At 37.3% G+C, this 24,395-nt stretch overlaps 1 long non-coding RNA gene and 1 pseudogene across 1 annotated transcript in view; one reads left to right on the top strand and one right to left on the bottom strand.

The window, feature by feature from the left end:
* Window positions 1–24,395, bottom strand: part of LOC140850491 (uncharacterized) — a 216,746-nt gene that overhangs the window by 109,231 nt on the left and 83,120 nt on the right. The window lies entirely within an intron of this gene.
* On the top strand, window positions 11,267–14,454 carry LOC118969725 (eukaryotic translation initiation factor 1A, Y-chromosomal-like; annotated as a pseudogene).

Here is a 24,395-nt window from a genome sequence, read left to right as displayed (position 1 = left end):
CTTGTACAGGGTAGACTACTCCTTGAGGAAGAATGAGAGTAATTGAGAGCAATTTCAAGTGATAGGTTACAAAAACTTTGTGGGCCTGAAGTAACGAGCTTTGTGGTTAAGTCCTGACATCCATAGCCGCAGACAGTTGGGCCACGGGGAGACTGCTACGCTGTTTGCAGTGGTTAGACAAAGGCGGAAGCATGGTGGAGGCTTTAAATGCCTATTAGGCCGGAAGGGCATCCTCTTGTAATTCAATTAAACGTTCATTTAAAAACTTATAATAATACTTTCCTCCCAAGCTCTGATGCATATAATTTTTTCAAATCTGGCTATAAACTGATCTTAATGTTATATGCCAACATGAGTTGTAGTTCATCTTCATACACTTTGCTGTTTCTGAATCATGCTTTCGTGGGAACAATGTGTAAGAAATGTGTGAAAGTCATCGCTGATGGCGCTCATACGTGTCCCATTTAGACAGAAGCACGAAGGACAATACCTAGTAGTGATTATGGAAATAAAAATGGAAGAACTATAGCTGAAAACAATCAGCTTGAGGAAAGGCATGCTCACACCTCCCCTACCCCAACTATGGGAAACATGACTTGGGATGATAACAACGAATCTCAAAATCAGCTTCTAAGGCTGCTGTTACCAATTGTTCTGGAAATTGTCAATACATTTTCATTTGGAAGTTAAAACTTCAATGTCTTTTGAAATCTGGAATAAAAAGAATGATATCGTTAAGCAACAAATTTGGGTTTAATGAAGTTTTCTTGTTTGGTTTGTTTCAATATGATTTCAGAAATTGTATGAATAGTGAAGAAGATAGAGGAAATTTGGGGATATTATCCACCTCAAGGAATACTGTCCAGTTGTGCCTAAAGCAGCTGTCAGAGAGGCACTGGGTGTGTCCTGCTGGCAGCAAGAAGGACATGAACACTCGGTCCTCTACAGCCCTCACTCTCTTCCTGATTCTCCTCTTTAATTATTACTCTTTGACCCCCACCCCACCCCCCTACACTGTTCTTTCTTTCCTTCTCCACACTCTCAGAACCTCTACCTTTCCTGGGACATTTACATGGCAGCGAAAAGAAGGGAAATTAGGTACATCTATCCCATCGCCAAATCTCTCTCCTCATTCTCACCTGTTCACAAAGTTGACCTTGTGACTGGAGTTTCTCTTTGTTCTTGTAACAAACAGATCTTTAGAAAACGGAGAATTACTAGTGAGTATGAAGGACAAGAATAAGCTTTAAAATGGACATTTTTAATAGTAACCTTTTCCCAAAAATGACTTTAGAAAGCTTTCAGAGACATGTTCAAATGAACATTATTAAATTAAAACAAATCAGTGGCATTTTAGGACAAATGATAAATACAAGTTAAAAAAAAGAGAGAGAACTGGAGTGAGTTCATATACAAACCCACCCCATGATTCCATCTTTTTACAGATGGGTGACACACTCAGCTCTATGGGATTCAATTCAGAGAAGAATACACAGTTTATTCCATTATTCACGGTCAACAGGAAAAGAAATAACAGCTTCTCAGAAGGAGGCCACTATTTCCTTAGCATTGTGACAGGAAGAACAGCAAAAAGTCTCACAATACTCACCTCCTACTATCCCCCAAATCAAAACTCCTAACATACTCTTTTACAAAGAAGTTTGGAAGTCAGTGCTCAGCAAAATATGGGCATTAGAGTGGAGAAACACAGCAAAAAAATGCAGAAGCTACTGATTAGGAACATTCTAATTACCTTTATAAACTCTTCTTATACTGTCAGAAATTAGCTTTTCTTATTAGCTTATATAATTAGAAATCATCTTTACCAGAGGCCCTATGTGTTAGCCATATCTCTGATAGAAAAAAGTATATCTTAAATCTATGATCCTTGACCAATCACCTATTATTCCTGTAGGTCTCCAATTCACATCTTCTGCATATGGAACATTTCTGGGGAAACGATGTTTTCAATCTTCTTGGAGGCTTGGGCTCCAGGTCCTATGTGCTCTCCTATCCCAGAACCAGGCTGGCCACCAATGAGCGGCTCAAAAAAATGTAAATAGCAAAAGTGTACTTGTTTTCTAAACTGATTTGTCCTAATCTATCAATATTTTATCCCTTAACAGATGTGAAAGCAGAGCATCAACAATGTTTAATCTGTTTCATTCATTATACCTTTAAATTAGACTTTATAAATATCAGACACTACACCACTGCACTAAAAATTAATCAGTGTTATGAACAAGAACTGAACCAATTAAACACAGCATCACTGTTGGCTTTGCTAAAGAACAAATCCTAAGGAGAAAAGATTCGGAGCACTGGAGCCATATGAGGTAACTCAGGCTGAGGAGGCATTCTCATAGAACCTCGTGGAATTCTGCTATTTGAGAGGACAGTGACAGTGACAAAAATTCCCTTCCAGTGTATTACATCTTAACCAAGTGCTTATCCCAAGGATACTGTACATTAATAAGTTTTTGGCTATTTAACTACTTGAAAATAAATTACGTGCTCTCTCTCTCTTACACACACACACACACACACACACACACACACACACACACACACACACACAGGCACATGCTGCAAGGTGTCTAGGGAGAGCAAAGGAGAGTGTAATGGTGTCCTCCACATCAAGGTGTTCTGTCGAAACCTGTAACAAAGCCAGTTCTTAGACAAGTGATTTTCACAGGTACTAAAGAAGTAAGGTACAAAAGTAGTGGAAGAATTTCACAATATATGTAAGTCAGATCATTATGTCATACATCTTAGGCTTATTCAGGGCTATATGTCAATTATATCTCAATAAAATAGGAAAAAATTACCGAAAGAAAAAAATATGAGGATGCGGGCAAAAAAATGAATATTTGACGAGATGAAAAGAAGCTGAATGGATGGAGTGTCCTAGCTCAGGCACTAAAATGAGCACATTAAATGAATTTCAACAGCTTTATCTCAAATTCATTCGATTATTCAATCTATAGCACATTCAGATGGGCCAGAAGGCATAAAGAGTAAGTAAAAAAAACTCAAACATTTTTGGAATTCTGCATATAACTCCAGCTGCTAGGATTTTCCCTCAGAAATCTATCTCCAGAAAGGCAGTTTTTCTCAGCTGCTTTCAGTGTCATGCTAGTTTGACTGAACTTAAGTGAGTCCTTTTTTCATTTTCTTTAGAGTTTTTTTAATTAGTGCTGAGTGTTAGCAAACCATACAGATAAGCTGACAAATGACCAAACACATGTTAATAAAGAATTGCTCAAAATTCCCTTGACACTAGTAAGAAATAATTGGTACCCTTCTTCAAGCTTTCCTAGAAGAATGACAAATGAAGGGGAAATGCCTTTATTTCAAAGAATTTTTATCAGCTCTGGATCATAAAACATGCCAATTCTCCTTTTTTATTATAAAGAAAATATAACAGCAATAATTCTAAAGGAATACTGATCAAAGTTAAGGGGTTGTACATCTGTCAAAATACAAATCCCTTGGTATTTAGAGAATCTGAGGACACAAACCTGCTAAGTGCCTTGGGCTGGTTCCTTCACAGAAGTCACACTAAGCAAACCACACTTTTTGGTGTAAAGACACAGATACACTCCATAGTAGTAAATGAAACAAACAGAATAACCTATCATCGTTTGGAAGTAAATGTATAGCTGTTTATTTGCCAGAATCAAAACAAATGAAGGGAAAGGTAGACTTATTTAAAAAGCCATTAACACAAAGAAATAACCTCCCACTGTTGTCCAACATAAAGACATAATCAGCTTCTATAAAATTTAGGCAAGACTGACCAAAACAGAGTGCAGGCAAAATCTGGCAAAATATGTGTGTTAATAATGGTAACAACAAAAATTTGAGGGGTTGGTAACAACTTAAACTTTACTTTGTCCCAAATGGTTTCTTAATTATTTCTCTATCTGCAACCTAATATTAGCTTATACATTTGCCACTTCCTTATAATGTGTGATATAAAATGGCATTTTCAATATACTTTGCACTATGCAGATTTAGTTCCGCAAGGTCTGGGTCTGAAACATCAGTGATCCACCTTTAAGTGAGATTCTCCATTTGCTTTTTCAGAATGCATACACTTCTTGGAGAATTAAAATTACCTCTAGAATTAGGTGTGGATATTTAGAAATAAGGCTGCATTCCAATTTTATATACTAATTCTGTGACTTTGAAAAATTGAAATTAACTATTTTATAGTTCATTGAAAGTTGAAATGTTGAAATGTTGAAATGGTTCCCTTTCAACTTCCAATGAGCTGTAAACACAGTAAATATTAATATTAAAAATCACAGAATTCATATACAAAGTGGGGAGGGAGTCTTATTGCCAAATATAGGTATCTAATTCAAGAGGAAGTTGTGATTATTTGAGCAAAATTATGTATTTTTTATGTACAGAAAATTATTTAGACTATCTCAGTTTATACACTGAAAAGTTAGCTGTTGTCATTTAGAATGCTGTTATGGAGTGGTAAGGCTTTTGGTTTAAAGACATACAAAATCTTTAAGATATAAGCCTATCAGTTTTCTACTCTGCCTAAGGAAACACATCTGATCCTTATTTGGAATTTCACCAAATTATTTTTGTTTTTTTCAAAGGCTTTTGCCTTGCAGTCAGCTTACTGCTTTTTGAAACTATATTTTCCAACCAAAGAGTGAAAGAATTCTTCTCTTCTTTTAGTTTTCATAAATTAAGGAAAAAAACAATCTAAGTGGTTTATACATGCAATTTTTCATTACAGTGTCTAATCTTGTCCACTTTTAATGAAATTTCATAAATTTTAGGTTTTTTTAGCTCATCTTCATATATACACAGGTTAACTCTGGACATTTGTTTGAACCCATCTAGCTTTGCACATAGACAATCAATAAGACTTTACTAGGATTTGAACCAGGGAGGGGAGGAGGCATAATAAACTTTCCTTTAAAATAACCCAGTTAATACAGATCCAAGTTTATAAAATGGGTAGTTTGGAAAATGATTATTCAAAGATTCAGTGATTTTTCCCATTTCTTTCAGTACCAAATTCCCTAAGGGCTTTGATATCAGCAATCAACCAGCATTTTGTTGATTCCCTACTATGCAAGGGCAAAGAAAGATGAGAATATCCCAGTATCTGTCCTTCAGAAACTAAAGTTTGGTGGCTGAGATAAATCCATATGCAAATAATAAGAATAGTATAGCATTATGCATATGTAGACTCTTACTTTATGCCAAAATGAATTTAGGTCACTAGGTTACAATAACTAAGGGTTAAGTTTCACTTTAGAAGCACAAAGCATAGAAGAGGAAATAACAAACATGGTTCAATTTGCCGCCAAATATACAAGAACTTTAATGATGAATAGAAGAATGGAATTCCTATAAAGAAACCATAGATTGAAATCTGGCACAATGTTAAATCACAGCTTTGAATATACTTCTGAAAGTCCTTTCTATAAGTGAGTTAATATCGATCAGTAATTGGTGGGTAAATAGGTTATGCTATTTTGCCATTTCAATTCTTAAACTAAATGTTGTTGATTTCATAGATGGTCGTTCAAATTTGAAACAGCGCATCGAAACATTGTTTTAAGAGAGACTCCAGAAAAAAATGGTAAGTTTGCTGGTGTCTTCTCTGTTTCTCAACCGATTGTTGGGGATCTAAATTCTTTGAGAAATACTAGATTTCTAAATGAATAGCAAAATAAAGCATTAGCCCGGTAAAGATTTGCTGGAATTATTATAGTTTGAAAACATTAGCTCCATGTTCAATCTATGTGTAAGACTGGAAAAAAAAGTTATACTTCATGTTTCATTTATAGTCTATACAAAGTAGTTACAGGCTGCCTGGTACGTAATAGGAACTTGATGTGGACATATGCTTTTTGTCTGACTAGTATCAGAATCTTTTTGGAGAAGCACCACTGCTATCCTTGGTCTGATAATTCTAGGAGTAAGCATGTAACTCAGGCCTGGCCACAGTAATTGGATCAGAAATGGCCATGTGCTGCAAGTCAGGCTAGTCAGAGTCACTGGCAAAACTCTGGCTGGAGCTATAAGGAAAGAGGTGCTAACTGTAAGAATAATGTATGTCTTCACCTCCACATGGGAAGATCCTACCAGGAATGAAGATGATCCAGAGGAAAGCAGAGTTAAGATATAGAGCAAAAGACTGTTTCCTGGTGACATCATTTATACATATGTATATACATAAACATATTCTGAGTTCTAGTAGCTACAGCTAAATGAGTCTTGAGTAAAATAGCACTCAACAAATGTGAGTTCCTGTCCCCTCTCATCTTTTCCTTCTCATTTCTTTATGCATGACTTAGAAGACTACCAAAATGGGTACATTAGACTTTAATAAAACTATAGATTGTAGACAGTATAGCAAACTATTTTGTGTGAGAGACGGGAAAAAATTTTTAAATAAATATATATTGCATTCAGTTTTTTAATTATTAATTATATGTCTGATTTGTCATTTAGAGATAGAATAAATCACAGTATATCACTAGTTTCTCTTTGAATAAAAGATAAAATACATATCATAAATTTTCAAAAAAAGATTCATTGTGGTACCAAAGAAAAACCCAGATACACACTTTCATGATTCACAAGCCTAATTCTGGAAGCCCCCAGAAAACTTCAGAGCACAGACTATATTGTGTTATATCAGTATTTAAGGAAAGCTCTACTGTTTGTTGAAAGACCTAACTCCAAGATGTAGCCATTCCTCAACCCCGTTGTGGCTTGAAAAGTAAATATGTCACATCTCACCCTGTTCCTCAGGAAGGCAGAAAAAGATCCTAATGAGGTTTCCTTACTAAACTTAAACTTAATAGTGCACTAGCTAGACCATACATAAAATTAAGAGAAGCCTGAGGGAGAAAACAGGAAATGGTGCTGGTTGTCACAGAATATTCTAAGAAAATACAAAACCATTTGTGTTTTCACTGATGTTTCTCCAGTTGAAAGACAGTGGCTGAAAATTAGGGAGCAGGCTAAGTTGTCAGGAAACTGCACTTGCTGTCTTCACTTTACAGAAAGAGAAATCAAACTGACGCTGCCTCATTTTTGGCCCCGGGTAGGATGAGTCAAATGACTAAGACAAGGCAAATGACTCTTTTTCAAACCCCTCTCCTTTCCATAATGCCCCCAAGGCAGATTGAGTGCTTTTCCAAAACTATGCAACATACATCTGTTTGTATATACTCAGTCCATTTGTGTCCATGTGGTTTCACGCCTACTCCGGGTGCAGTCCCCATTTCTTGTACACCTACCTACATGAAAGGAAAAGATGCTCCTGCAGTCCTAATGTTTGGCATAGGAAAGCTAAGCTTTCAGTGACAGCATCAGTGTTCCCATAAGAAGCAAATGTGCTTCCAAACACTTCTATACAAGTAAACAGAAAGATGAGCAAGGCCACTTCTTTCTCAGATAATTTTTGCCCTCTTTTCAGGGCACTTGCTTAGTATGTTTCTTCCTTCCCTTTTTGTTTAATTGCTACATTTACCACCAGTGTCAGAAAAGACCATGTGCAGCCGATCTGCTGCCCCAGTAAAGACTGTTCAATAGATCAGTGTTTCCAAAGATCACATGCCACTTGCCTGGCCCTGCCTGTAATCTTGTTTTCACTTTCTACCTGTCTTGGGCATCTTCCTCATGTATCCATAGGAGCCTGACCGCACCACATGCAGTGCCAGATGCTAGATGTGCCCTGACACCAATCATGTGACACGAGGAGGATCTGCTCTTCCCTTATAATTAAATGAGAAGACTGTGGGTATGGTGTCTGCTGCTCGGCCCCATCACAAACGCAGCCAAGAGATGCCACCGCACGTGATTCATGTAAGTACAAAGGAAAGATGCAAATATGCCCCCGATCTTTTTCATCAAGGACTGGAGCCCCATGAGGTTTGTTACCTTGTGAAGAATAGCAGGTGTTAAGGTGAATGACAGGACACAGCAATATCCAGCACTCCGTGGACTCTGTCCAAAACCATGTCACACACTTGCCTTATGCTTTAACACACCCGTCATTTCCCATTGTGAGCTGCAAAGGCACTGTGCTGGTGACAAGCCAGGATTAAACCTACTGGCAACTATTTATCTCACGTTCATCAGCACATGCTCTGCAAACCCCTCACGCACCACAGACTGGCCAGCAGCAGCCAGTGTTTGCTTTGATTACTGCTACCTCCCAGCAAACAGCAACCAGAACAGACAGCCCATCCCAGGGCGCTCACTTTCATTTCTGCACTCCCTGACCACTAACAAGCTTCTAAGAACCACATAAAAGCCAACAATCACACATTAAAATAAGGCTTTTTAAAAACAACAAAACCAAGCAGTACAAACGAGGTTTGCACGGTAATTATAGACATAAGGACACTGTGGCTAAATTACTGGTGGTGCTGGATACACAGTCTAACAGTTTGGCATAAGAGGATTAAGTAAAACAAGAAATTGTGAATTTTTTTACAACTTTACCCCATTCGATCTTGATTTTATTGATTTATCTTCAATATTAGCATGTCACCCTCTCCAAAATCATCCTTCCTCCTAGAATTGATGTAAACACCAAATAACCATCATATAATCCTGCATTATTCTTCAAACATGTATTGCTAATGGTTTAGCATTAGATCCTGAAAAATGGTGAAAAAAATTGTACAGCCACTAACAATTTTCCTAGATATATATTTCCCACAAAAGTGTCAAATTTTCAGATGGGAACTCATGTTTTCAGGCAATTTATGTAGCATTTAATATCTCAAGTAAAAGGGTAATGGCATCATAATTAGCCAGGCTCACCTCCTCTCAGAAATGTACACCTGACTTCTCTAAAAATACCCTATCATCTGTGCGGGTTCCACGGGATTCTCAGCTTCCTATGCCCTTACTAAATAATCCAAAAAGAAAAAAGAAAAGAAAAGAAATTAAGACAAAAGCAAGTATAAGAGTCCTGTACTCCTTGTACATTTCTCTTCAGTCCCACCCCTGCCTTTATCCTCAACCTTTAGCACTTACACTGATGACCATGTGGCACATGAACCTCACAGCCTATATTTTTTCCTTGGCTTCAGTGGCCTCCTTCCCAAACCAGTCACAGACATTTCTGAACAACTTCAGGATAAAGCTCTAGTCCTACTAAACTGCACATTTCTTGACAGCAGAAGCTACAGTGGCTCATTTTTGCAGCTCCCACAGCATCTGGCAAAATGACTAGCACACAGTACATCACCGAGGCTTGAAAATATTTTTGACTTGAATGTGGTTTCTCAGAAATCCTTACCTCAGCATTCTTCCTCCCTGGTCACAGTCCTGCCATCTGTCTTCCTTCCTATCTCTAATCACATCTGCACTTCATCTGTATTAAAACATTTAATATCCAACTTTTTTACATTTCTCCCTAGGCATCATGATCTCTTCATTGGCAATACAATTCCTACTCAGTCCTGGACTGCTGTTCAGTAGTTCCCTGGCAGCCCCATCTACCACTATCAAAAGCCTGGGACCCACTGGCAAGCTTATCTCCAAATTAATTTTCCACATATATATATATGCCCTTCCAGTCTATTTCTAGGCTGACTAGGATGTCTAGAGAAATGCAGAAATGGTCCAGTGCGGTATTGTGTTGAACTCCAAATAGACTTATTTGCTATCTCCCATCAACTCTTAGCTTACTCTTAGGGATTTCCCAGAACCTTTCTCTCCTTAAGACCCCAACCCTTCACACTTCAAGCATGTCAGATTTGCTAATGTTCTATTTCAGGAGGCTAATGTTGCCCACAAATTATATAAAATACATTCCATGCAATTAAAATGAAAAAGAAGACTTGAATTTCTCAATGCTTATTAATATGATAGCCCGGTAAAATTTTTTTTTAGTGGGAAGGTCTCAGTTATGTGGCCAACCTACACTTTGGTATGTGAGTTCATTTCCTAGCAAATAGTTCATTTGAGAAGTTAAGCAGATGTGTTACCTTTAATGAAAAAAAAAAGTGCTGACATATCTGTCATCTGTCAAGGTATGAGACCACCTTTCAAACTTTGAAACAAAAATCAAAGCTGTAAAGCTTCACTTATGCTCACCCAGGTAAGGGCGAGCTATGCTGGTTAGGCACAGTCACACTGAATTAATCAAACTGCTGATTTTACAGGGTTTAAGAAAGAGGGAAGTGGGAAGAGGGGATTGTGTTAGTTTGGAAGGGTGTAGTGAGTTTACATCAGTCTTTAAAGGTGACTGACATTGGATAAAGAATCATGCTTGTGTTTGCTTACAGAAACAGGAGTTGGTTGACTGTCCACCTTAGACACAAATTCACAGAACTAAGTCCACTGTTGATTGGCTGACTTTCAAAGCATGAGACTATCAGTGATTGGGTGGCTTTCCGAGGCCAGGCCACAGAAGCAAACTGTTGCTCAGTTAAACAGGCTTAAAACCAGTTCTGTTGTTTACTGGTTATCCTGTAAGCTTTTTCCTGGGAATGTGTAGACTTCCTAAAATTCTCATACCTAAAAAATGTCCTACCGATAGTTAATTTGGTGTTGGTGGTATTTTAAAATTCCATCTAGATTAACATACCATTCCCTCAACTAAAATAGAGGATCTAATCTTACATAGAGGCTTCATCTGATTTGTCAAGGTCTATCAATCGGTAGTGATAGCTTGGGGCGGCACATGAGAGGACTGTTACATTCCATGCCACCCAGGCCCAGGGAGAGAGAGTATCACCATTCATAAGCACTGTTTGCTATGCAGAGAACAGTTGATGGCAGCGTCACCCCCAGGTCTTTCCTGATTTTGTCTAGATCCAAAGCCACTCAGAGTCTACCTTTGACTAGGATGGCCTCCAGAGATGGTTATAGCAGAGGTTTATTATAAAAAGAATAAATTGAACTGGCTGAGTTCTAAGCAACTGGCACTTTAAAATGACAATGATGTGGATGGAATAAAGGGTATGTGGGAACCAATGAAGACAATATCATAATTCAGTGAAATCTTGGAAAATTGAAACAGAGTGAAAGAACAGACATTTAAGTCCAGGAGGAAGAAAAATTTATTTGGAAAACATGTCATTTTCTTAATAACTTGTTCTATGAAAAAAATTCTAGATTTAATTATGAAATTTTGTAACAATGAATAAAATGCTTTCTACAATTAATTCTTTATGATTATTAATTTAATATTGAAAATATTACATTTTTTAAATATTAGCTTTAAGTCATCTTTGTCTTAATCTGACAAAGAGGTCTTAGTCCAATAAATAATATTGCTTCCCCAAAACTTACTGCATACAGGATTGTTCACTTTTCTCCCAGGGTCTGACATGTGCACTTTCCACTATTTTGAAAGCAACTCTCAAGATCTAAGTCATAATAATTTATGAAATAGGTGGACACAAATTTGAGTGGGACCCTTGGCTAGAGTATAAAATTATGTCACTTTGTAGTAAGAGAGTCTGGGAAACCTTTCCATGTCCATATCTCAACTTATTTTTGCCATTCTCATCACTAACAAACAACAACTCTTAGGAAGTAATTTTTATGACCCTGGTTTTCATTGTTTATGGTCCCTAAAAGGAAAACTATGACTGCCTATAATAAAAATAAAGAGAAAATGGAAGTTCTGAGGAACTGATGGGATTTCTGAACTTTAAAAGTCATATAGGTCTCCAGAAGTATTCAAGATTGTCAAAAGTCTGCTAGATTTTAATTTCCCCTCAAATGTCCAGGGTTGAATCATGTTTTAAAATTGTACATTTTCCATACATAATATGTTCATATATAAAAATGCACATTTGATCTTGATGTCTAATCAGGATTTCAATGAGACCTGAGCTCTTGATGACCTTTCTACTGAACTGAAAATCTTTCTTTATACTCCAAATAGTTAATTCAGAAGATGTTAGTAAGCACTTACCTCTGTAGAGTCTTCTACTAGACACAATGAGGGAAGAATAATGGATGGCATAAAGACTGTACACAAAAATTACAGATAAGCAATAACAAACAATAGGATTTAATATCAACATATGGTACAAATTGGCAATGCAAAGGTTTAAAAAAGGCAACATCATTCAATAATGATAAAACTGAGCAAATTTCTTAACTTTCTGAAATATATTCTTCATATGTCTAAAATGGTGACTTCTCTCTCATTATTAGATACGACAATTCAGTTAGAGTGCTTATTCAGTATTTGACACATGAGCAAAGGCACAGCAACAGTGAGTGTGGAAACCTGGAATGGTGATGAAATCTGTGCCGCTGCCAAAGTAATATTCAAAGGGGAAAACAGAATCTAGTTCAGGTAACAACATGAGCAGAGAAATGGAAATGCATATTTTTAAGGAAAGCATTTAATTTTACCATTTTAGAAATTATGTATTATTGTTAGTCTGCTTAAGACCAAATTACATATTATTATCTAATAATGCATAAGCCCATATTAACTTTCTTTTCAATAACAACATAGAAACTGAATTTAAGAGATCTTGAATGGATAACCTATCTATTACTTTGGCTTCAGACAGGCAGGATCATTTTGAGGTTATTACTTGCTATTTGCTTGAGATGACAAAACAGAAAAATCATGGCAATTTTCAAGATATAAAGGCCTTTATTTGGTGGCCAAGCCTCTTTCACTTTAAGGTTAAGGTAACACCTTCTTGAAGTAACTCCCTCTGGAGGTACTCTACAAGGGCACAAGTAATTTTGAGGACCTCTTTCCTTTCCCTAGAACTGTCAGTTATCATTAATGTTCCTGACAGTTTGCTTCATCAAGGGCATTTGCTGAGTTGGAAGGAGTTACTCTTGAGTGTCTGATTTATGAATAGGGAACAATAGTCAATGTGAAAACTTCAATCAAGTAAATGACTAAAGACACATCTACTGCCACAAACAACGTCTCTTTGTCCATCTTGGTAGATGGAGATACCAAATGTTTATTAGAGTGCGTACACTGTAAGAAAGACAGGGCTGGGCGTCCCCTCCGCCCTAACAACAGGGTCAGTCGGCCACGCGTGCGCCGTAGAGCCTGGGAGACGGGCCCAGCTGGTGCCGGGAGGCGGGGAAAAGAGGCGCGAGCAGCCGCGACGCCTTATGCTGCGGCTGAGCGTGGGCGCAGGGGCACCTCGGAAGAACTGGTCACCAGACTTTGACATCGTGCGGTCCCACGCGTCGCCCCCCTCGCCCCTCGGAGGAGTCTCCTCACCCTTCGCTGCCCCCGCTGCCGTCCAGGAAGGAGTCGAAGACGCCGCGAGGCAGCCGTCACTGCCATGCCCAAGAATAAAAGTAAAGGAGGTAAAAATCGATGCAGAGGTAAGAATGAGAATGAATCTGAAAAAAGAGAGCTGGTGTTCAAAGAAGATGGACGAGAGTATGCACAAGTAATCAAAATGTTGGGAAATGGACGATTAGAAGCAACGTGTTTTGATGGCGTGAAGAGGTTATGCCACATTAGAGGGAAATTGAGAAAAAAGTTAAGATAAATACCTCAGATATTATTTTGGATGGTGTACGAGACTACCAGGATAGTAAGCTGATATAATTTTAAAATACAACGCAGATGAAGCTACAAGTGTGAAGGCATATGGTGAGCTTCCAGAGCATGCTAGATTAATGAAACTGACACATTTGGTCCTGGAGATGATGATGAAATCCAGTTTGATGACATTGGAGATAATGATGAAGACATTGATGATATCTAAATTGAACTCAACATTCTACATTCCAATTTCTCTGAGGATTGTTCAACACATTTGGATTTTGGCTATGACCTGATAAGATCAAAATTTCATTAGCTTCAGTGCAATTTGTTATTTGTTCCTAAGGTATTTCTTCAAAAACCTGTAATGCTGAACCGTCTTAAGTGAAATGTTAAGCCCACTTTGTCCTTTTGATGTAATGGAGATTATGGATGAAAGACCACTTGTAAATTAATGGATGTTTTGAATAAACCATTTGTTCTACATTCAGTATGGGTTATGACTGAGCCCTAGTTTTGATAGCCTGCTGACTGTACAGTGGCTTTCTATATATCCCAATTACCTAGATGTTCCCTTGGGATTTTGGTAAACTTAAGGGAGGCACAGATCTGCATTTGAAGTAAAAAATGACTGGGTCTGTTTTTCTTATTTAAATAGCATGTGGTTATTTTTATACTTATTTTGATATTGTATTCTTTTCATGGCCTTATTTTGCCACTATAAACACATAAAAAAAAACATTTCCAAAAGCAGTTCTTAGAACCTTGGTTTTAGTAGCAGTTTTGCATTATTAAGGTTAGTAGTTGCAGAAATCAAACACTAGGTAGGACCCAGTTGTCTCAACGTTGGAAGTATTGATAGAATTGTTAACTGTTTTTTTTTAACTTAACAGTGCATAGGAAATTTCCCAAACAAGAAAAGATTGTTTTGATCATAGGTATGTATGTAGAATATTTTTTGATAACAAGAAGATTGTTAAAAGTGTCATTTCAGAACTCATACACATACAAGCTACAATTTTGAGTGCCTTTTAAACACTTAAATTGTGTGTGAATGAAACTTAATTTCATAACAACTTGTACAAACCTTTTTTTAAATTATCCCAAACTGGGGAGAGAGGAGGAAATAATAACTTAATGAAAGATGATCTTTAATTTCTGAATGGAAGAGCTACAGCTGAGAAATACAATAAAGACAATGTCATGCTGTGCAGTATATTATACCCTTAAAAAAAAAAGACAGGGTTGCTTGAAAAAATCAATTAATTAATTAATTTTTTTAATTATGGTATCACTAATATACAATCACATGAGAAACACTGTGGTTACTAGATTCCTCCCATTATCAAGTCCCCACCACATACCCCATTACAGTCACTGTCCATCAGCATAGTGAGATGCTATAGAGCCACTACTTGCCTCCTCTGTGCTATACTGCCTTCCCCGTGCCCCCCCATATTATGTGTGCTAATCATAATATCCCTTAACCCCTTTCTCCATTCCCACCCACCCTCCCCAACCATGTTCCCTTCGGTAACTGCTAATCCATTCTTGGGTTCTGTGAGCTGTTTTGTTCCTTCAGTTTTTGCTTTGTTGTTATACTCCACAAATGACTGAAATCATTTGGTACTTGTCTTCACCTGGCTTAATTCACTGAGTATAATACCCTCTAGCTCCATCCATGTTGTTGCAAATGGTAGGATTTATTTTCTTCTTATGGCTGAATAATATTTCATTGTGTATATATACCATATCTTCTTTATCCATTCATCTACTGATAGACACTTAGGTTGTTTCCATGTCTTGGCTATTGTAAAGAGTGCTGCAATAAACATAGGAGTGCATATGTCTTTTTGAATCTGGGATCCTGTTTTCTTTGGGTAAATTCCTACAAGTGGAATTCCTGGATCAAATGGTATTTCTGTTCTTGGTTTGTTGAGGAACCTACATATTGCTTTCCACAATAGTTTAATGAATTTACATTCCCACTAGCAATGTAGGAGAGTTCCCCTTTCTCCACATCCTTGCCAGAATTTGCTGTTCCTTGTCTTCTGGATGTTGGCTGTCCTAACTGGTCTGAGATGATATCTCATTGTGGCTTTAATTTGCATCCTTGATGATTAGCAATGTGGAGCATCTTTTCATCTGCCTGATGGGCCGTCTGAATTTCTTTTTTGGAGAAGTGTCTGTTCATATCCTTTGACCATTTTTAAATTGGGTTATTTGCTTTTTGGGTGTTGAGGTATGTGAGTTTTTTATATAGTTTGGATGTTAACCCCTTGTTGGATATGGACATCCCATACTGTAGGATGCCTTTTTGGCCTACTGATGGTTTCCTTTGTTGTACACAAGCTTTTTAGTTTGATGTAGTCTCACTTGTTCATTTTTGCTTTTGTATCCCTTGCCCAAAGAGATATGTTCATGAAAAAGTTGCTCATATTTATATTCAAGAGAGTTTTGCCTATGTTTTCTTCTAGGAGTTTTACGGTTTCACAACTTATCAGGTCTTTGATCCATTTCAAGTTTACTTTTGTATGTGGAGTTAGACAGTAATGCAATTTCATTCTCTTACACATAGCTGTCCAGTTTTGGCAACACCCATTTTTGAAGAGGCTGTCATTTATCCATTGTATATACATGGCTCTTTCATCATATATTAATTGGCCCTATATGTGTGGGTTTATGACTCAACTCTCTAGTCTATTTCATTTAACTGTGGGTGTGTTCTTGTGCCAGTACCAAATTGTCTTGATTACTGTGGCATTGTAGTAGAGCTTGAGTCGGGAAGCGTAATCACCCCCACTTCATTTTTCCTTCTAAGGACTGTTTTGGCTATTCGGGATCTTTCATGGTTCCATATGAACTTTAGAACTATTCTAGTTCATTGAAGAATGCTGTTAGTATTTTGACAGGGATTGCATTGAATCTGTAGGTTGCTTTAGGCAGGAAGGCCTTTTTGACAATATTAATTCTTCCTACCCATGAGCATGGGATGTATTTCCATTTATCGGTGTCTTCTTTAATTTCTCTCAAGAGTGTCTTGTAGTTTTCAGGGTATAGGACTTTCATATCCTTGGTTAGGTTTATTCCTAGGTATTTTATTCTTTTTGATGCAATTGTGAATGGAATTGTTTTCCTGATTTCTCTTTCTGCTAGTTCATCATTAGTAGGAATGCAACAGATTTCTGGGTATTAATTTTGTATCCCACAACTTTGCTGAAATCAGATATTAGTTTTAGTAGTATTATAGTGGATTCCTTAGTGTCTTTATGTACAATATGTCATCTGCAAACAATGACAGTTTAACTTGCTCCTAGCCAATCTGGATGCCTTTTATTTGTTTGTGTTGTCTGATTGCCATGGCTAGGACCTCCAATAATATCTGGGAGAGTGGGCATCCTTCTCTTCTTCCCAATCTTAAAGGAAACGTTTTCAGCTTTTTGCTGTTAGGTATGATGTTGGCTATGGGTTTGTCTTATATGGCCTTTATTATGTTTGAAGTACTTGTCCTCTATACCCATTTTGTTGAGAGTTTTTATCATGAATGAATGTTGAATTTTGTCGAATGCTTTTTCAGCATCTATGGAGATGATCATGTGATTTTTGTCCTTCTTTTTTTGATGTAGTGGTTGATGTTGATGGATTTTCGAATATTGTACCATCCTTGCATCCCTGGAGTAAATCCACTTGATCATGATGGATGATCTTTTTGACATATTTTTTAATTCAGTTTGCTAATATTTTGTTGAGTATTTTTGCTTCTATGTTCATCAGTGATATTGGTCTGTAATTTTATTTTTTGTGGTATCTTTGCCTGGTTTTGGTATTAGAGTGATGGCATTTTCATAGAATGAATTTGGACATATTCCCTCCTCTTCTGATTTTTGGAAAGCTCTAAGGAGGATGGGTATTAGCAGTGAAGCCATCTGCTCCAGGGTTTTGTTCTTGGGTAGTTTTTTGATTTACCAACTCAATTTCATTGCTGGTAATTGGTCTGTTCAGATTTTCTGTTTCTTCCTGGGTCAATCTTGGAAGGTTGGAAGGTTTTTATAGAAAGGTGTCTGTTTCTTCTAGGTTATCCAGTTTGTTAGCATATAATTTTTCAGAGTATTCTCTCATAATTCTTTGTTTTTCTGTGGTGTCCAGAGTGATTCTTCCTTTCTCATTTCTGATTCTCTTTATGTGTGTAGACTCTCTTTTTTTCTTGATAAGTCTGGCTAGGGGTTTATCTATTTTGTTTATTTTCTCAAAGAACCAGCTCCTGTTTTCATTCATTCTTTCTATTGTTTCATTCTTCTAAATTTTATTTATTTCTTCTGTAATCTTTATTATGTCCCTCCTTCTACTGACTTTGGGCCTCACTTATTCTTCTTTCTCTAGTGTCATTAATTGTGAAATTAGACTGTTCATTTGGGATTGTTCATCATTTGAGATAGGCCTGAATTGCTATATACTTTCCTCTTAGGACTGCCTTTGCTGCATCCCACAGAAGTTGGAGCATTGAGCTGTTATTTTCATTTATGTCCATATATTGCTTGATCTCTATTTTTATTTGGTCATTGATCCATTGATTATTTAGGAGCATGTTGTTAAGCCTCCATGTGAGCCTTTTTGTTTTCTTTATGTAAGTTATTTTTAGTTTCATACCTTTGTGATCTGAGAAGTTGGCTGCTACAATTTCAATCTTTTTGAATTTACTGAGGCTCTTTTTGTGGCCTAATATGTGATCTATTCTGGAAAATGTTCCATATGCACTTGAGAAAAATGTGTATCCTGCTGCATTTGGGTGTAGAGTTCTGTAGATGTCTGTTAGGTCCATCTGTTCTAATGTGTTGTTCAGTACCTCTGTCTCCTTACTTATTTTCTGTCTGATTGATCTGTCCTTTGGAGTGAGTGGTGTGTTGAAGTCTTCTAAAATGAATGCATTGTTTTCTGTTTCTCCCCTTAATTCTTTTAGTATTTGTTGTACATTTTGGGTATTCCTATGTTGGATGCATAGATATTTATAATGGTTATATCATCTTGTTGGACTGACCCCTTTATCATTATATAATGTCCTCCTTTGTCTTTTGTTACTTTCTTTGTTTTGAAGTCTATTTTATCTGATACACATATTGCAACTACTGCTTTTTTCTCCCTATTGTATGCATGAAATATCTTTTTCCTCCCTTCGCTTTCAGTCTGTGTCTTTGGGTTTGAAATGAGTCTCTTGTAGGCAGCATATAGATGGGTCTCATTTTTTCATCTATTCTGTAACTCCATATCTTTTGATTATTGCATTCGGCCCATTTACATTTAGGGTGATTATTGATAGATAAGCACTTATTGTCATTGCAGGCTTTGGATTAATGGTTACCAAAGTTCCAGGGCAACTTCTTTACAATCTAATGGTATAACTTAACTCACTTATTACACTATTATAAACACAATCTAAAGATTCTTATTTTTTCTCTCTCTCCCTTCTTTTTCTTCCTCCTCCACTCTTTATATGTTAAGTGTCATAATCTGTACTCTTTTTGTATCCCTTGACTGACTTTGTGGGTAGCTGTTTTAATTTTGCATTTGGTCAGTAATTAATTTATCTGCTTCCTTTAGTGTAGTATTATTTTCTCTGGTGACAGCTATTTAGCCTTAGGAGCACTTCCATCTAGAGCAATCCCTTTAAAATACACTGTAGGAATGGTTTCTGGGAGGTAAATTCCCTCAACTTTTGCTTATCTGGAAATTGTTTAATCCTTACTTCAAATTTAAGTGATAATCTTGCTGGGCAGAGTATTCTTGTTTCGAGGCCCTTCTGTTTCACTGCATTGAATATATCATGCCACTGCCTTCTGGCCTGTAAGGTCTCTGCTGAGAAGTCTGATGATAGACTGATGGGTTTTCCTTTCTAGGTGATCTTTTTGCTGTCTCTGAATGCTATTAATACTCTGTCATTTTCCTTGATCTTTGCCATTTTAATTATTATATGTCTTGGTTTTGTCTTCCTTGGGTCCCTTGTGTCAGGAGATTTGTGCACTTCTTAGCTCTTGAATATTTTTCTGCAGCTCCGTATTAGCATGCTTATTACTTTTATTTTGAACTCTTTTTTGAATGGCCTAAGAGCCTATTTCCTTCCCTGGATTGGGGAAGTTTTCAACAATTATTTCTTCAAAGACACTTTCTATCCCTTTTTCTCTCTCTTCTTCTTCTAGTACCCCTATAATGTGAATATTGTTCCATTTGAATTGGTCACACACACAGTTCTCTCAATATTTTTTCATTCCTAGAGATCCTTTTTTCTCTCTCCACCTCACCTTCTCTGTATTCCTGTTCTCTAGTTTCTATTCCATTTACCGTCTCCTGTACTTCATCTAATCTGGTTTTAAATCCCTCCATTGTATGTTTTATTTCAGCTACTGTATTTTTCAATGTGTCTATCTCCCTCTTGAATTTGTCTTTTAGTTCTTGAATATTTTTCTGCAGCTTCATATTAGCATGCTTATGACTTTTATTTTGAATTCTTTTTCAGGAAGATTGATGATTTTCAGTTGCACTGAGCCCTCTTTCTGGTGTTTGAGGGATTTGGGATTAAACAAGGTTCTGCCTTTTCATAATCCTATTGGATAATTACAAATATTAGGTTTGTGTAGGCAGCACCCTCCCCTAGTGCCCAGAAGCTCTACTCTTTGGAGCTTCCCAGCACCTGCAGTGATGGCAGTGGTCTCAGGCAAGCAGTGTCAGTTCCTACCCTAGGGAGAGAGTTCTTTCCTGCTTCCTGCCCTCAGTGCCTGCCTCTGCTGTCAGGGGCCAGTGAGCCACACACAATGAGTGTTAAGCCCCTAAACTGCCAGAGGCAGGGCTGCCCTCCTGCTGGCCTGTAGCAATGGTGGGAGTCACATGCCAGGAGGAAAGAGTGTTTTCCTGCTTCCCGGCCATAGTGCCTGCCTCTGCTGTCTGGGCCAGTTAGGCACATGTGCAGGGAGCAGCCTCTGCATTAAGCCCCTAAGTATGATTCTATTTATATAAAGTTCAAAACAGATAGACAGACATTATAAATGGTGGTAGAAGTAAGGGTGTCACCTTTGGGAAAGAGCAGTAATGGCTGGTAAAGAGCACAAGAGGGGTTTCTTAGATGCTGTTGATTTTCTTTTTCTTGATTTGAGCAATAATTACACAGGTATAGGCATTTCATGAAAAATTATCATACTTCAGTAAACAGTTAAAAATATTTAAAAGGATGACTGTGACTACATGTAGTCAGACATTAAAGAAAGATTGACTCTTATTAGCAAGGGACGTTAACACTAGGACTACAACCTAATTTAGCATTCACAAAAAGAACACTAGTGTTTTAGGCTGTGTAGAAAAGGTATTCTGTTATAGTCAAAGAGACTAGAACACCTCTCTGAAGATTAATGGAAATACACCAGAAGATTGCATTTAGATTAGGATATCACAATACCACAAAATGGAGTGCAGAGAAAGAGGTTTTTCAAGTTTAGAGGAAATACGTTCTTGATACAGGAAATAAATATCAGAGTAATTTTTCTATTGGGAGAAAATCATACCAAAAGAAAAAATAAAGAAAACTCACTACAGCTAAGAAAAACATGGTTTTACAGCCATAATGAGTCCTCCTCTTTTCTCTCTCTCTCTAATCTTACCTCCCCCAACAACTATATCAGCAACATTATCATCAAGTTTGTGTTGCCCCAATTTCCCCCAAAAGCTACTCTTTGTGAAGTGAGAAGTGATTGTTTTAAATAAGCACATGGTTACTTGGTCATCACTTCTCAAAATGGTCCTTCTTACCAAGACTACGATTGCCAACCAAGCTTTTAGGAAACTGGTTAAAGAACAAATATATGTACAAAAGGTTTTCATTCTTTTTTATCAAAATTACCTTATCTCCACCTCTTGGAAGCAAGTGTCTGTACTCTTACATATCTGACTTCCATTAGCCAGAATATCTATGTAGATATAATTACACTCAAGTCCCTCCTACACTACCCTGGAAAACAACAAAAACAAAGCTAACTAAGCCTGTAAAACAAGGCTTGGAAATACCCCTCTCTCTTTCACTCCAAACACTTAAGAATAATGGCTTAAAATTTTTAAATATTTTGAAGAGACATAGGTACAATTAAAAAATAATATAAAAATATTCATAGTTCAGAATGGAAAGAAATACATAATAATGAAAGCTGACTGCAGCTCTAAGCATGCTATGCTCCAGGGTAAAGAACAAATGTTGGGAGGTCGACAATGCTGCAAGAGATTAAGGACATTGAGCTAATAGTTTGAAGCATATAATTTGAAGTAAATTAGGAAAAGCAAAGTCTGGGTTTTGTGTGATTTAGAAATGGAGATTCAATACTGAAAAGTAGTCCTACTGGTCTGTGTGACATAGTTTCTGATCTTTGTCCTCATTGCTGCATCCTAATGTGAGTCTCATCTTTTACTGGACATCTTTCATTTCAACAGCTCCTTAGTGAGCTCTCATCTCCAGTTTGTGACTTTAACAAAATGTTTTCTCCTCAAGTCAGCTGCTAGAGAAGGTCTCTCTACAGAAGTAAAAATATAACATTGACTGTTTTACCTCTCTTTATAAAGCTCTTTAAGCAATGTCTCTCCATTAACTCAAAATAAGTGATGTGAAGCATATGTTCAAACAAGGAAAGGTAGCCTAAGAGTAGGAAAAGTTATAATCCTGCTATTTGTTCCCTAAAGATAGAGACCATCTTTCTTATCTTGGGAGTTATACAGTTTCTGGCATATCATTAAACATTTAATGGGTAATTCTGTGAATGAGTAAGTGAATATAGAAATAACATTAAAATTCAAGCAGTTTTGCTTCTTGTGGTCCTGTCTGTACAAGCTCTACTCCCTCCCTCTCCAGGATTCGAGACTATTTGAAGTTCACTTGACACAAAGAAAGATCAAGTACCACACAAACAGTGAGGCTGTGTTTGGCTGAAGTTGTGAGGAAAAGTGAGATTAGAAAATCAGGTTGCAGAGAACAACAGACCTAGGTTTGAATTCCAGCTTCACCATTTAATACCTGTGTGTCTTTGAACAAGTAGCTTATTCTTTCTAGATCTTGATTTCCTAATCCATAAAAGTGGAGACAATGATAGTACCTCTTCTTTTGTTGATGAAACAAAGTGGTGCATATAAATCATTTAGCAGGCCCAAGTTCCCAGAAGATGTTCAATAAATGTTAGCTTCTATTATTCTCATTAGCCAATATTTGCCGGGTATGTCTTGGGTGGTTTTCTCTCAGAACACTGGAATCCTCTAGCTGGTCCTGGACAAGGAGCCTTGCCACAGAAATGCCTCTGACAGACTGGGAAGCCTTTAAATTGTTCTGAGACCATGTTTCAGTTCTTTTGTTAATCATAATTAATAGTACCTTGCAGAGCTTCACAGTTTATAGCCCATAGGAAATGCTTGCCACCAGACTTCATTGAAAATGGCTTTTCTATTAAGAACAGCAATGATTCACAGAGACAGTTTTAAAAGTAAGCATCTGATTATCTGATCTGTGTAATTTTGTTTCTATGTTGACTCTCTTACAACCCTGGGATTAGTTGTTAATTAAATTAAAAAGTTTAATTGTATGAAGCTAAAACCCCATTCCACATTTCACCAAAGACTCCTGAGATTAATCTTTGCAGATTTATCAAATGCACATGCTTTGTAAAATGTATAGTCTCTGTTTACTTGCTACCTGATCTATGAGGCCAGAGAGCATACCCAGAAACTATATCATTGAGACCAGTAGAATCACTTCTCAATATCAAATCTTCATTTTCAAATCACGTAAGACACAGATTTTGCTTTTCGTCATTTACTTTGAAATACATATTTCAATCCATTCACCCAATGGCACTATATAAACCAATAAAAAAACAAACACAGCAATAAACAACAATATGGGTAAAACCTAGCAATATAATAAGTTAAAAAGTAAATCCCAAGGATTACAGTGAAAACAACTATAATTAGAATTGATAATTTTTAGGGATAGGCACTCATATATAATAAAATGACAGAAAGGGAGTGAGGAACATAGGATCAAAGCTACTGATTATCATTTGTGCAATGAGGTTGGAAGATGGGATAGAGAGTAGAGACATGGCTAAATTAGACTTTACATGGTTCGATAAAAGTTATTATCAAAGATCTGCAGGTAGCAAATTCATGGGTGCTTATTACATTATTAAAATAACTGTATCAGTCTGTGTATCAGCCAGGATCCATTCAGGGAAACAGAAACTATGCCAATAGGAAATTGGCTAAATGAGTATTTGAGAACTTAAAAAGCAAAAAGAGAACATGAAAATAGCAAAAAGGTAGTCACTCCAGGCATCAGCTACCATCCATAGGGCTGGAAGAACAAACGGAAAGGTCAGGAATATCAGAACCTAGAAGCTCAGAGGAGGGGCCCTACCTAACTTCTGCTAGTTCTTCTGAGGGGACATAATAAAGCAAGCCCTGAAAATGCTAGAAGCCGGAAACTGGAATCAGCTGACACTGTCAGGGCCAGAGGCCATTCTTGAAGCAATACTGACCGGAAGAGCACAGCAAGAAAGAGAATTCTCTTTGCCGTCCTCCTGCCTTCTGGGTTCTCTCAGCATCCTCCTGCTGGTGGACCCTAACAGGCAGCTAGCTGGTCAAGGAGGAAAAGGCTTAGCAAAATCCCAATGCGGGAAACAGGGTAGAGAAGACTGGTTTGGCACTGAGAAACAACAGCTTGTTAGCTGACACAGGCAGGAAGGCTAGGCTATGCTGTCCTGACAACCCCAAATCTCTAGCACAATCAAAGTGTATTTTCTGCTGGTTCTCTGTGCCTGGTGCAGGCCAGCAGTGGAGGGCTCTGCTCATCATCAGGCTTACGGACATTTTCATAATCACC

This window comes from Manis javanica, chromosome 7 (genome assembly GCF_040802235.1).
Source record: "Manis javanica isolate MJ-LG chromosome 7, MJ_LKY, whole genome shotgun sequence".
Taxonomy (NCBI): domain Eukaryota; kingdom Metazoa; phylum Chordata; class Mammalia; order Pholidota; family Manidae; genus Manis; species Manis javanica.
This window is presented reverse-complemented; position numbering and strand designations above follow the sequence as displayed.